A 14,872-nucleotide genomic window follows, 5' to 3' on the forward strand; every position below is an offset into this window, starting at 1 on the left:
TACTCCAATAGGAGTGAAAGGATAATTAAAACTTGAAACTTGAAGACTACTACTACTACACACAGGGAGAGAGAGAGAGAGAGAGAGAAATTTAGAGAGGGAGACCAACACAGGCGGAGTCAGCTCGACCCGACAAACTCCGAGCTGCGCTTTGAAAACACAAACGATCCTTCCACAAAGACACGTGTACTGATATAAGGCTTACATGTACAGACCGCCTGCCTGCCTAGACCTGTAACTTACCTGTCTTCATAACGACAAGTTCTAAATAAACATCAGAAAACAATGCCTTGCCTGTATGGATGTCCGTGAAACCCGAGAAGTGACGGTAGTGATGAGCAGGAAAACGTCAATAGTCACCCAGCATGCTGGCAGAAGAAGCAGGATGTCCCAGCGCCAAGCACCTGGCTGCTGCACCAAGCCTCACAGTGCTGCACCGGGACGTTGTCAATACATCACAGACACAGGACGATGCTGTGTTGTTATCATACAGCCGCGTATAGCTTAGGGGACGTCTGATTTGATGAATGTTTTACAAGGGAAGAATTTGTATGTGTCTTTTGTTGTGTTTTTTTTTCTTCCAATTTTTGTGCGACCATACCTCACTTGTTGATGCAGTAGGTATCAGGTGGGTTTTATAATGTGGCGCTCCTGCTTGAAACGATTGTTAATCAGATAGCGGTGCTTTTTTTCTTTCTTTTTTTTTCTAATATATTTGTAATGTGTGTTCATGTCTTTCAAACGGCACTATCAGTCGTCTACGAAACTGTAAATTGACATTATCAGGTCTTCTTGGATACTGTGCTTTTTTCCCATTTCTTTAACAACTGAACCTCATGCAGTTATCTTTATAAAGCATTCTGTAAATTAGTGGCGATTTATGGAACTGCCTCACCAGTACACCTGGAGTAATGATAGGCACTGGATTTTAGGAAAAATAAGAGTTGTGTTATAACAACTCCCTGTCTGATTGCGGACAGCGGGATATAATAACGGCTTCTTAATTAAGTGATTTGTCTTCTTCGGTTGTTCTTACGCCTTCTACTAAACTGTTGTGATTTTGGTGTCAATGTGAAGCAGTAGTTAGTATTTCTGGTGCTTCCGTTAATGTATGATAATAGTGTGACCTTTCATGAAAACGGTGTGTTTGATGCCATGGCTTAAAGCAGTTTGCGTTGGCGTTAAAAGCAGTTATAAGGAGTTCTTGGAACTGTTGTTTTTCTGATCGGAGCTTGACGAAGAGGGAGAATTGGAACAGACCCAGAACGTTCGAAGTTCTGTGTTCGGGGTGCCATCCACTGCAAACAGCAGTCAGCAGTGTAGACGCTTTTGCCTGAATGACTGTGTCTATATATGGTTTGGGCCTCATTCTTTTTGACAGCAGTGAAAATTACGACGTTTTGTTGTATCCAGCTTGGTGGTGTGTGAAAAAAGTCTGCAGTGGTTAGTGAGTGTACAATGGCTGACACACGGAGCAAGTAGCATGTTGCCAGTCTTGAGTCCTCGTCACACATGTGAGTGAAATAGAACTATTTCTTCCTTTCACTCACTTTGTTTTGTTGTGTTTTTTGTTTTGTTTGTAGTGTGCTTGGATGTATGTACGCATGCATGCATGGTGTATGCGTGTGCGTGTCGCGTGTGTGTTTGCGGCTGGTGTGTGCGTGCGTGTCGTGTGTGTGTTGTGTTTGGGTGACAGCTCCATGTACACAGCAGAGCGTACAGCACAGGCTCTGAAAGTGACACACCAGTTTCCTTAAAAAAAAATCTGGAGTCTTTCGTTATCCACTTTACTGTTTGCAAGTTTTTGTTTGACTGCAAATCCTAATACCGAGCCGGTGACCATCACCGCTGACACTCAATGAAATACCGAAACGATGGTTTCCTCATTATCTTCCCCTGCATTCCTGACTAGATGTTACCAAAATACTCATCAACTGGCCATGGATACTATAATGGCAAAGTTTCATGACCTCGTGCTGTTCACTCAGTTTGAGAAGGTACGGGATCACCAGACAACCACTTTCACACATACCTAAACCTCACTGACACCCTTTCCGCTGCAGGGAGTGTTGTTTGCAGACTGCACGTGGATCACGCCGTGAATGCTGCAGGAATCTATAGTTTCACAACAGTGACTGTGCTCAGCTTTCAGGCGCGTTTCAGTTCGTGCCAAATTGATTTGAATAGTCTTCTCTCGCAGCTTTCTTCACCCACAGCTTTCCGGGCGGCTCTGAATGGCCACAACGGTGGATGAAGTCCACAGCCTCTTCAGCAACATGACGGATCTCTACTTCTCCGGGCACTGATCAGCGGGAAAGTCTGGTGCATGAGGATGCCTCAAGTTTTACGCCGCTCTCTTTGGGCCTCTGGTCTCTGTGTCGTGATTCCTTTAGGCGACAGATAGGTGAGCATGGAGATGGTGACTGGCTGACCTCTGCACAACTGATGGATGCTGTCTTCCTGCCATCGTGTGGTTTTGTTTTTGAACTTCAATGAATGGTCTACAGATCTCCATCTGTGTTCGCCACCAGTGTTGGAGAATGTTTCCTTGCTGCCTGTCATGTCACAACGGGACACGTTCAACTGCAGAATGATGATGGATATGAAACGGAGGGATCTGAGATCTTGGCGGTTTTGTGCGTGTATGTTTGTGTATGTGTATGTGTGCGTGTTTTGGGGTTTTTGTTTGTTTTGTTTTGTTTTTGGTCCTCTTTTGCCTGTTTCTTGGCTCTGAAAGAAGGATCAATAATGTGTGTGAATGATTTGTGGTGAGGTAGGTTTGTCATCGATAACCTGAAGGGGCTGAGTGTGAATGCTTCAGGTCCACAGCGTGTGGAGTGGAGACCTGTGGTAGACGACTTGCTGTGGAAACTGCCAAATACACCATACCATTTCACGCACAATGTCCACTGATAACCCTTTTACACATGTGTCCAGACGGCACAAACATCCCTGTCTAGCATCACAAGAACCGCGGACTCCCAAGTGCAGCATCTGTGCAACCCTTTGTCCCAGTGCCAAGGGTGTCCACAGAAACCAGGCATGAATGTTTAACCCGTATCTTCAATTCCTGAAGCATTTCTGTTCGTGGTTTCATAGACAGCACCGGTTAGTATGTTTCCATGGATCATGTGGATGAGGTGGTTTGATGTCTTTTGTTCCTGTTCTTCTGCGTCAGTGCCCAAAGTTTGTGATGCAAGGGGCAGTATGAGAAACTCTCTAGATTTCACTCTACCTCAGAAACGTTTATTTTCTATTTTCTGTTAGAGACAGCAACAGGTTTTGGTCATTTCTGTTGCATATATGGGTGTGGTGTTCATGTCTTTAGAGATATGTCTCACACTGGTATTGTGGAACGTCAGGCAATCAGTGTTGGTTTGGGTGGTCAGCGTTGTGCGCCAATAGGCGACAAACCGGTCATGTGTAGACCGGAGTCAGGATCTTTGTGCTGGCTGCCAGTGTCTTCTCTTCATCACAACCATTCTTCCGGCTGACTGGCTCTGTATGGAGGTGAATATTGGTTATCTACTTAAATAAACACAGTTTCATAATTGAGATGTAACAACCGTTTTCCTTTGAATCACGTCGAAAACAATGGATTTTCAAACACAGAATAATGAATGTTTGTTGGAGACGAATTCCATTTATGATGGGGTGTCTTATTTCTCATATTGGGAACACTTTCCCTGCCTCATGAACATTTGTACCCAAAATCTTTGTGATCCTTTCTTTTTCTACAGGTAAGAAGAGTATTGAGGATGAGAAGGTTTATCATAAATCTTGCTTTAAAAAAAAAAAAGGCTTCGCCAAGGTAAAGGGTATTTATTAAACTTATTCTGCACCCACTAATGCAAACCTTGTGTTGTTAAAGTGTTTTTTTTAGTGCTCTTTTTGTTCTTTGTTATCCTCTGTGGCCCAAGAGCGCTAAAAGGTAAAGTTAATGTTGAATCTTGGTGTGGAGGGACCAGGTAAGACATGTCACTTGTCCGCTTAATTGATTTCACTTCATAGTCATTCAGCGACACATATCAAACAGGTGACAAGGTGACTCCGTCGTTACTATAGTAACCTGACGCTACCCTCTTACTCCCCAAATAGAGAGAATGAGAGATTAGGGTGAGGGGGGTATGTGCTGTGGCGAAGCGCTTTCAAAGATTAGTCAACAGAACTGGACAAACCAAACTGATACAGAACTCAGGTCTTCATTTGATCACGGTGAGATGAGTTAAAAGGGTGGCACCTACACTTGCACTTGCGCTATATTAAACCTAAATTGTGTGGTAAGAGTCAAAAATGCAATAAACGAAATCAAATCAGATAACCAAGGAAAAGTAAATGAAAAATTGATTGAATAGATAAAAGAAATAAAATAAAAGAAACCAGTAATAATGAATCCGTATTGCCAGATAAATTCATACCTCTCAGTCTTTGAAAACACATACAATATCAAACACATTGACGGGCGCAATAGCCGAGTGGTTTAAGCGTTGGATTTTCAGTCTGAAGGTCCCGGGTTCGAATCACAGTAACGGCGTCTGGTGGGTAAAGGGTGGAGATTTTTTCCGATCTCCCAAGTCAACATATGTGCAGACCTGCTAGTGCCTGAACCCCCGTCCTGCGTATACGCACGCAGAGGATCAAATACGCACGTTAAAGATCATGCAACCCATGTCAGTGTTCAGTGTGTTATGGAGACACGAAAATACCCAGCATGCATGAACCACGACAGAGTCATCGGCAAGTCGATGTTGGTCGTGTAACGGAAAGAAGAGCATAATTATGAAAAGGATTAAACACACACACGCAATAAATTAAAAGAGCATACAGATATATGAAGTTGTGTTATTGTTTTTTTAATGAAGAAATCGTTTCAGTTCATGATTTGATTTGGTGATTTTTTTGATAACCCTGAAATGAAACTTTGATAATAACAGAAACACAAAGAAAAAAAAAATATCGTAATTCAAAATTTCATGAATAACCATGAAATGATACTTGTATCACATGGGAAACAAAAAATCAACGAACAGATAATTTCAGTCGACGCTTTCATAAATAAACAAACGTAAAACAAAAATGACAACGCATTACTGTAGCTGGGGCGCAATCGCCGAGTGGTCAAAGTGTCAGTGGTCGTGCTTCTCTTTCGTTCGTGATCTGCAGCTCCCACGTTCACTCGTATGTACACGAGTGGGCTTTTACGTTTATGACCGTTTATACCCCGCCATGTAGGCAGCCAAACTTTGTATACCCTACACAGCAGCTACATCACGTCGCGTTATTTGTTGCTCGCTTGATCAATTTTAGTGACAGACCGCAAAAACTGAAAGTGCGTCATCAGGAAAAGTGGCATTTATTCAAACTTACTCTGTGTGTGTGTGTGTGTGTGTGTGTGTGTGTGTGTGTGATTTTCTATGATCATCAGTCATCATCATTCCTCTTCATCTCTTCTTCCTGTTCTTCGTAATCGGCATTATCAGCACCACGACTATGCCTAGTTCTTGTTTTATCTTCTTTCATTTAATTTCATTTACAGAGAGAGGACTGAACAGGGCTCGACTCATCCCTTTCTGACAGTACTATCAATGATGGTGTTTCCGACTCGCCCCTGTCTGACAATGCTATCAGTCATGTCACCTCATCCCTGTCTGGCAGTGGTATCAATCGTCACCTCATCCCTGTCTGACGGTGCTATCAATCATGACGTCACCTCATCCCTGTCTGACGGTGCTATCAATCATGACGTCACCTCATCCCTGTCTGACGGTGCTATCAATCATGACGTCTTCACCTAATCCCTGTCTGACAATGCTATCAATCATGACATCACCTCATCCCTGTCTGACAATGCTATCAATCATGACATCACCTCATCCCTGTCTGACAATGCTATCAATCATGACGTTACCGACTCATTCCTGTCTTACAGTGCTATCAGTCATGACGTCACCGACTCATTCCTGTCTTAGAGTGCTGTCAATCATAACGCCATCGACTCATCCCTTCAATTCTGACAATACTATCAATCATGACGTTACCGACTCATTCCTGTCTTGCAGTGCCGTCAATCATAACGCCATCGACTCATCCCATCAATTCTGACAATACTATCAATCATGACGTTACCGACTCATTCCTGTCTGACAGTGCTTTCAATTATGAGGTCACCGACTCACCTGCTGAAATCAGAAATGACGAATCGCTCCGAGCACAACTACCCACCCCTCGCTCTTTTCTTCCCCTCCTCCTTCTTCCCCACCCCCTTTTGTCATTGTTTAGAAGGACCAGTCTTCCATGTGTACATCACACAGAATAAAATGCGTATGTGTAAGTCGGCACCTCTGGCATTTGGAATGCGGGTATGAGTTCGTCGCCGTACAGCTGAGAACCACACCCTGTTGATTTGCCACATTTATGGATTTCTTGGAGAGCTTCTTCGCTTGCTCCTTGCGCTCTCTCTCTCCCTTTCTCTCTCTCTCTCTCACTCTCTGAGCGCGTGTAATATGTGTGTGTGTGTGTGTGTGTGTGTGTGTGTGTGTGAATGATCGAGAGTTATTCAGGGATGAGGGGGCGCATTCATATTTAAAGAGCTCATCTTTCTTTCATGTGTCAGTTGTGTCTATTAGTGTGTGTGTGTGTGAGCGCGTGCGCGAGTGTGTTTATATATACAGATGAGCAAAGAAATTAATGAATCTTTCAAGTCATAGTCGTGTTAGCAATGAACAATGAAATACAGGTGAGTAAGGACGGTCAGTTGAAGGAAGGGCAGACGGAAAGAAAGAGGAAGTAGGCAGAGATGAAAGACAGAAAAAAGGAAGGATGGAAACAAAGGAAGGACCTAAAGAAATTAAAGGAAACAAAGAGAATGAAAAACAAACCAAACCAAACCAAAAGAAAAGAAGAAGAAGAAGAAAGAAACGACATGGTTGGGTGCGTATGGAAACAACCACAGGGTTAATCGAAAGAATCAGCTTCCCCGATCTTTGCAAATCCGTTGCCCGAGAAGCCAGAAACAAATGTGAAAGGTGAAAAGGAGCCATGGTGACAATCAACTGAGCACAGAAGACGAAGAGAAAAGAAAGAAAGAAAGAAACTGACAAAAATAATCAGTTGACAAAACATCCTCCTTTTAACAACACAGACTGCTCCGTCACCAGAGTTCAGTGAGGGCGTGGCTTCACTGTGAAACGAATCTTTTTTTTCTTTAAAAAAAAAAAAAATTATAGGTGAACTCATTATCTGGGGGAACCAAAAGGCCAGTATAACAGTGCTTATATTTAATATTACACTCGGGAGTGATCAGCACAGCAGTCACGCAAGCTCTTCGTTGGTTTTTGTCCAGTAAAAAACAACAACGGAAAACAGATGTTTGAAATGTATCTAAATAAATTAATTTTTGAAAAGTAGGCTATAAGTGAAATAGTTAAATCGATGTATCCTAAATGAATACATGAATGAATAAGCAAATAAATAAATCAACAAATAAAGTAAATAAACAAAACTAAAAGATATACACATATTCAACTGAGAGAGAGAGAACTACAATTACCACAACTACTCCTACTTAAATAAAAAAAAATATAAAAAAAAGAATTTTTTTTTTTTAAAACAGCATTTACAACACTGGAAGCAACACAAACCGTGTTTTTGTTTTGAGCTACGGTATTCGATTTGTCTTTGCGGGCATTCTGTTTACTTGCATCCTCCACATATTATCATATGAAGAAGAAACAAGAGAGGCAAGGCCTTCAAGACTCACTTGTGATACACTTTAAAAAAAAATCTAATCGTTAAAATGTGTTCTGTATTTGTTATTATAAAGCTTCGGGTTAAAAGAAAAAGAGAGAGGAAAAAAAAGAGTCCTAACGGCAGATTCGAACCCCGCGTGTTCGGATGAGAAGAAACTGCCCTATCCATTACACTATCGTGGCTAATTAACTGGCGTTCTAAAATATAATATATAAACATGCTTTTTTTTTAAAGGGCGATAAGTCGATTGCGGTATTCGCAGTGAGAACGCTGTTTAAATGGTATTATTCTGATGTATCTTGGCCATTCAAAAAATCTTTAAGGGTAATCAAAAATTCTTTTTAAGTCCGCGGTAAAGGAGACGTGGCTATCGCCGCAATCACACTGCAACATTTAATCACAGAAATGTTGAATCACAGAAATGTTTGGCTATAGGGTAAAAGCCTTTTGCCCTCGTAATCAGTGTCCATTTGTGTGCTTTTGGATCACTTGTTGTGAACAAACCCTTGTTTAAATCTGGCATAGTGTATACTATATTTATCTACAGCTCAGTAAAGATTTAACTCTGTGGAAAATACATGGTTCTTAAACTTTTTGTCAATGTGATTTTTGAAGGCGTTTACCGATGGTGCATTGATGGTGTCATAGGAAAGGTTATTCCACAGATTTTTGATACGGTTAGTAAAGAACTTGCGGAACTGGTTAGTTACGAAATTAGTTTTGTATATTTTGAAGTTGTGCCCTCGAGTTTTATCGTAGTTAGCCATAGTAAACAATGAAGAGGTGGTGCAAGGATCATAAATATTGTGCATGATCTTATATACTTCAATGAGATCACCTCTTAATCTTCTAAACTCAAGGCTAGGCATATTAAAAAGAGCCAGGCGCTCCTCATAACTAAGATCACGAGTACTAATAGTATTACTAGTTATACACTTGGTAAATCTGCGTTGAACTCCTTCAATCATATTTATGTGCTTTTTAAGGTAAGGGCACCATACTGAGTTTCCATATTCAATAATGGGTCTAACCAGAGCTTTGAACAATGGAATCATAATTTCGGGAGATTTATTAGTTATAGTTCTCACAAGAAGACCAGAAATTTGATTTCCCTTTTTCACTATATTATTTATATGTGCCTCAAAGCTTAGTTCTGGGTCCATCGTGATCCCTAAATCTCTTTCCGCTGTTGTACTATCCATTGTTCGAGTTACCCCCTTTTCCTGTATCGTGTACTGATACTGTGGATTATTCTTTCGAAGGTGCAGAACTTTGCATTTCTTGCTGTTAAATTGCAACAGCCAAGTATTTGTCCATTTAACCAGATTATGTATACACATTTGCAAGTGATCTCTATCTTCTGTATTTCGCCGTTTTCTCTGGATCTAGATAGATGTAGCCTACAAGTTTAGTTACACCCGGTTGAGACGTCGATTCAATTTCTCTTTTATGTTCATTCTAGTTTTATAGTTTTAAAGTTGATATGAAAATTTAGTATTTTGTTAAACTAATAACATGTAGAGCCAAGTACAAATACTTCTAAACGTCGTATGAAGTGAAAAGGACTTTATTTTGAGAAAAGTCAAGACTGGAAATTTTTTCGTTTCATCGTGATTAATTCAAGAGTATTAACTCGCATGGTTTACAATTTTAAACTGTGAATTCCGACTGATTCTGTGGATATTTTTATGGCAGTTTGGGGCATAATCCAGTAAGTGATGAGGCGTTCACAAATCTTTCTCTGAATAAATATTTAACGGTCTCCTTCTCCAACTTTCCATCACATGTTATCGTGTATTGTCGATTGAATATAGGATTGAACGGGCAGGTCAACAACTTGAAACAAAATGGCGTCGTTCGCGTTCGCAAAGAATATGAGCACGCGCTTTGAATGTGTATAAATATGTGTACGCAATTGATTTTTGCCCATGACCTTCAGGGCTCAGCCAATAGATTTATAAAGTGCACTCGTCATATTGATTTTAGCATTTTCCGAAAAAGACCACTTGGGCGAATGAACATAGTGAAAGCCCTGTCAAATCATGGCCTGGCTTCGCTGACGAAGATCTAGGAAGGGCGTTGTCCACGTCTGATGCAGGCACGCTCATGGCTGACAAGGCCAATGCGGGAAAAGCAGAGTCGGCCGCAGCGGTTGCAAGGGAAAGTCTGGTCTGGGTTCGCGGCTGCAGCGTCGTGGTTCTTCCTCCTTCTGCGTTTGTCCTCAAGGCTGGCCCTGCGGTTGTTTTCGAAGGAGGAGACAGCTTGGTGGATGGTGCGTCGCCAGGTCTCTCGATCAGCGGCTACTGCGGACCACTGGCGATGGTCAATGTGACAGGCACCGAGAGCTTTCTTCAAGGAGTCTTTGTATCTCTTCTTGGGTGCTCCTCTGTCACGGTGGCCAGTGGACAGTTCGCCATACAGCGCGATCTTGGGCAGGCGGTGGTCCTCCATCCTGGACACGTGCCCTGCCCAACGTAGCTGGGTCTTTAGCAGCACTGCCTCGATGCTGATAGTCTTTGCCTGCTCCAGGACCTCGACATTTGTGATGTAGTCACTCCAGTGTATGCTGAGGATGGTGCGAAGGCAGCGCTGGTGGAAGCGATCAAGCAGTCGTATGTGGTGCCGGTAGGTGACCCAGGTTTCGGAGCCATACAACAGGGTGGGCAGTACAACAGCTCTGTACACGCTGATCTTTGTGTCTTTCTTCAGGTGTTTGTTGTTCCACACTCTCTTGTACAGCCTGCCGAATGCGCTGTTTGCCTTTGCAAGTCTGTTGTCGATCTCCTTGTCGATCTTGGCGTCAGACGAGATGGTGCAGCCTAGGTAGCTGAACTGGTGGACCGACTTCAGCTCTGTCTCACCGATGTTGATGTGAGGAGCGTGGAATTCTTCCTGTGGGGCAGGCTGGTGGAGAACTTCCGTCTTTTTCAGACTGACTTCTAGGCCGAAGAGCTGCGCAGCCTCTGCGAAGCAGGACGTTATACGCTGCAGGGCCGCTTCTGTATGGGCGACGAGGGCAGCATCGTCGGCAAACAGAAGCTCTCTGATGAGTTGCTCCAGTGTCTTGGTGTGGGCCTGTAGCCGCCTCAGGTTGAATAGGCTGCCATCAGTGCGGTATCTGATGAAGATACCGTCGTCGTCGCCAAGATCTTCAGTGGCCTGTTGGAGCATCATGCTGAAGAAGATCGTGAAGAGGGTCGGCGCGAGGACACAACCTTGTTTCACTCCATTTCCAATTGGGAAGGGCTCCGAAAGGTCGTTGCTGTGTCTGACCTGTCCACGCTGTTCCTCATGTAGTTGGATGACCATGCTGAGGAATTTTGGGGGGCATCCTAGACGTTTCATGATCTCCCACAGACCTTTTCTGCTCACGGTGTCGAAAGCTTTCGTGAGATCGACGAATGTCGCATACAGTCCTTTGTTCTGTTCCCGACATTTTTCTTGTAGCTGTCTGAGAACGAAGACCATGTCAGTGGTGCCTCTGTTGGCTCTAAAGCCACACTGACTCTCTGGGAGATGTTCTTCGGCGATAGTAGGCACCAGCCGATTTAGGAGGACTCTGGCGAGGATCTTGCCTGCGATGGAGAGCAGAGTTATCCCCCTGTAGTTGGAGCAGTCCGACTTTTCTCCCTTGTTTTTATACAGGGTGATGATGACTGCGTCACGGAGGTCCTGTGGTAGTTTGCCTTGCTCCCAGCAGCAGACAAAGAGGTTGTGGAGTTTGGAGTGTAGTGCTGGGCCTCCATTCTTCCACGCCTCCGGCGGAATTCCGTCAACCCCTGCTGCCTTGCCACATTTCAGCTGTTCAATGGCCTTGACAGTCTCTTCTAGGGTTGGTAGCTCGTCCAGTTGTAATTTCACTGGCTGTTGTGGGATGCAGAGAATTGCTGAGTCTTGAACCGTGCGGTTGGCGCTGAAGAGGGCCTGGAAATGTTCCGACCACCTGTTCAGGATCGACGTCTTGTCTGTGAAGAGCGCCTGGCCGTCTGCGCTGCGCAAAGGACTCTGGACCTGGTATGAGGGACCGTACACCGCCTTCAAGGCTTCGTATAAGCCCCGGTAGTCACCAGTGTCTGCACAAAGCTGAGCCCTCTCTGCCAGGTTGGTCCACCACCCATTTTGAATCTCACGAAGCTTGCGCTGGAGGTTGCTGCATATGAGCCGGAAGGTTGCTTTCTTCACCGGACAAGACGGTTGTGCAAGGTGAGCCTGGTGGGCTGATCTCTTCTTCGCCAGCAATTCTTGGATCTCCTGGTTGTTTTCGTCAAACCAGTCCTTGTTCTTTTTCGACGAGAACCCTAGGACTTCTTCAGAGGACTGCAGGATGGCTGATTTCAGCTGTGCCCATAGTGCTTCTGGAGAGGGGTCTGTGGGGCAACTGGGGTCTTCAAGTTTGTCCTGAAGCTTCGCCTGGAATTCAGCTTTCACTTCAGCTGACTGAAAGTTGCCGACCTGGAATTTCTTCCTAGGAGCTCCTCCTTTCTTTGGTTTGGGCTTGAAGTGGAGCCTGAGCTTGCTGCGGACGAGGCGGTGGTCAGTATGACACTCCGCGCTGGGCATCACTCGGGTGTGTAGGACGTCTCGTACGTCTCTCTGGCGCATCAGGATGTAATCAATGAGGTGCCAATGTTTGGACCGAGGATGCATCCACGTTGTCTTTAGGCTGTCCTTCTGCTGGAAAATGGTGTTGGTGATGGTAAACTGCTGCTCTGCACAGAACTCGAGAAGAAGGCGCCCATTGTCGTTGCAATTACCAACGCCATGCTTGCCAAGGACTCCTTTCCAGGCTTCTGAATCTTGGCCAACTCTGGCATTGAAGTCGCCAAGGATGATGACCTTGTCGTCAGCAGGGGTGTTCTGAACGAGGTTGCGCAGATCAGTGTAAAACTTGACCTTTTCTGTGGGGTCCGCTTGGAGGGTTGGAGCGTACACGCTGAACAGAGTGGCATGCTGTTTGTTCCGTAGTGGGAGGCGCATGGACATAATTCGGTCTGAGTGTCCTGTTGGCAGGTTTTCAAGCTTGGAGGCAATGGTGCTCCTGACCATAAAGCCTACGCCATAAAGGCGTCTCTCGGTCTCTGGCTTGCCTGACCAGTAGAGGGTGTACCCAGCGCCGTGTTCCTGGAGGCTGCCTTTCCCTGCAAAGCGGACTTCGCTGACGGCAGCAATGTCAATGTTCAGTCTCTGAAGTTCGTGTGCGACTAGAGCGGAACGCCTTTCTGGGTGGTTGCTGTCTGCAGAGTCACGCATGGTTCGGATGTTCCAGCATGCTACCTTTAGTCCTTTTGCACCTAATTGTGAGGCAGGTGCCGGCCTTTTCTTCTCTATTGTTGTTCGACCGCGTTTGGAGATGCCCGTTGACCGCGGCTAGCCAACTGGGGGGTATGGAGATGAGCATTTGTTTGGACCACCTTTTCTAGGCCCCTCTCCGTGTGGAGCAAGCAGTGCTGTCCCTAGAAAAGGCTGCTTGGTCGTTCAGGGTGCTGCCGAGTGATGCTGTCACCTCCGGGTCAACAATCAGGCGACCAATATCCTGAACCGCCTGCATGCAGGATTGGAACTGCGGCTTCCAGTGACATCTTCCACCTGCCGTTTTCGCCCCTTTCCCATCGCTACAGGGCTTGGAATAGTTGGTGGCGCGGACGTGGACGTGTCCTTCAAGCCTGCGCAATGGAATTTTTAGGTGGAGTGCAGCCCTGTACACTGAGAGTAAAACACACAAGCTTTTCATGTACTGAGTATAATTTCAAAATGTAATGTTTAAGATGAGAAAGATCAGTTTAAAGCAAATTAAGCCCCCTAGCATTAATTACAGATAACTTCCCTTTTTTACTATCTGCACCAGAGACATGCAAAATAAATATAACTAAAAGAACTTCCTGTTTGAACAAAAAATGATAAAAAAATAACTGCTCTTGTTATTGTGTCAGAATATCAGATCAAAGTGCCAAGTTTAGAGAATAAAATATATATATAACAGTAAATTCAGTTTGCATATAATTTGGCTTCTTTTTGACTCACTTGTGTAAACAAAGTGAGTCTATGTTTTAACCCGGTGTTCGGTTGTCTGTGTGTGTGTGTGTGTGTGTGTGTGTGTGGTAAACTTTAACATTGCCATTTTCTCTGCAAATACTTTGTCAGTTGACACCAAATTTGGCATAAAAATAAGAAAAATTCAATTCTTTCCAGTCATCTTGTTTAAAACAATATTTCACCTCTGGGATGGGCAAACAAAATTTTAAAAAAGAAGCCAAATTATATGCAAACTGAATTTACTGTTATATTTATATTTTTTATGTGTGTGTCCGTGTTTACCACGGACACACACATACATACAACCGAACGCCGGGTTAAAACATAGACTCACTTTGTTTACACAAGTGAGTCAAAAATTCAATCATCCTTCAAATGTCGTCTGCATTCTGTCAAGGGAAGCTACTTTGGATTAATGCTCGTGTGGCTCTTTTGTTTGAACAAATTGATTCGCAACTGAAATAATTGGTGACGATGGAGTTAAGAGTGTCTCTGTTTGGAGAAACACGCACACATATAGAGGCACAAACAAATAAACAGACAAAACAAGAACAGACAATATTGACTTCATTCTGTGCCAATGGAACATACATATTGTTGGAGATCCATGAAGGCAACAGCAGAAAAACGTGTGGAGGAGAGAGGATTGACAACAACAACACGTAATCCGCACACACACACACACACACACACACACACACACACACACACACACACACACACACACAGAGAGAGAGAGAAGGGGGGGGTGGTGGTGTTCTAATATCACTAATAGTGAAAAGACGCTAAACTAAAGAACACACACACAAACACACACACACACACACACACACACACACACACACACACACACAGTGGGTCTGTTTCTCTCTCTCTCTCTCTCTCTCTCAATATATCTGTATGTTCGTCTCTGTCTGTCTCTCTCTCTCTGTCACACACACACACACACACTCTCTCTCTCTGCCTGCCTGCCTGTCTGTCTGTATCTGTTTGTATATATATCTCTCTTTCTATCTCTGTCTGAAGCCCTGCCTTTATGATGGTTTGATGTGCCATGCTCTCCCGGTCATGTATCTAAGTCACAGGAGGT

General features: G+C 44.1%; 1 protein-coding gene across 2 annotated transcripts in view; it reads left to right on the forward strand.

Moving 5' to 3' along the window:
• The first annotated feature begins 1,428 nt into the window (after positions 1-1,428).
• LOC143300170 (uncharacterized) overlaps positions 1,429-14,872 on the forward strand; it is a 48,276-nt gene continuing 34,832 nt past the window's right edge. For both annotated transcript variants that reach the window (XM_076613723.1, XM_076613724.1), the window contains exon 1: positions 1,429-1,514. The gene's annotated coding sequence lies outside the window, so the exon portion shown is untranslated. The remainder of the gene's footprint in view (positions 1,515-14,872) is intronic.

Source organism: Babylonia areolata, chromosome 26 (genome assembly GCF_041734735.1).
Source record: "Babylonia areolata isolate BAREFJ2019XMU chromosome 26, ASM4173473v1, whole genome shotgun sequence".
Taxonomy (NCBI): Eukaryota; Metazoa; Mollusca; class Gastropoda; order Neogastropoda; family Buccinidae; genus Babylonia; species Babylonia areolata.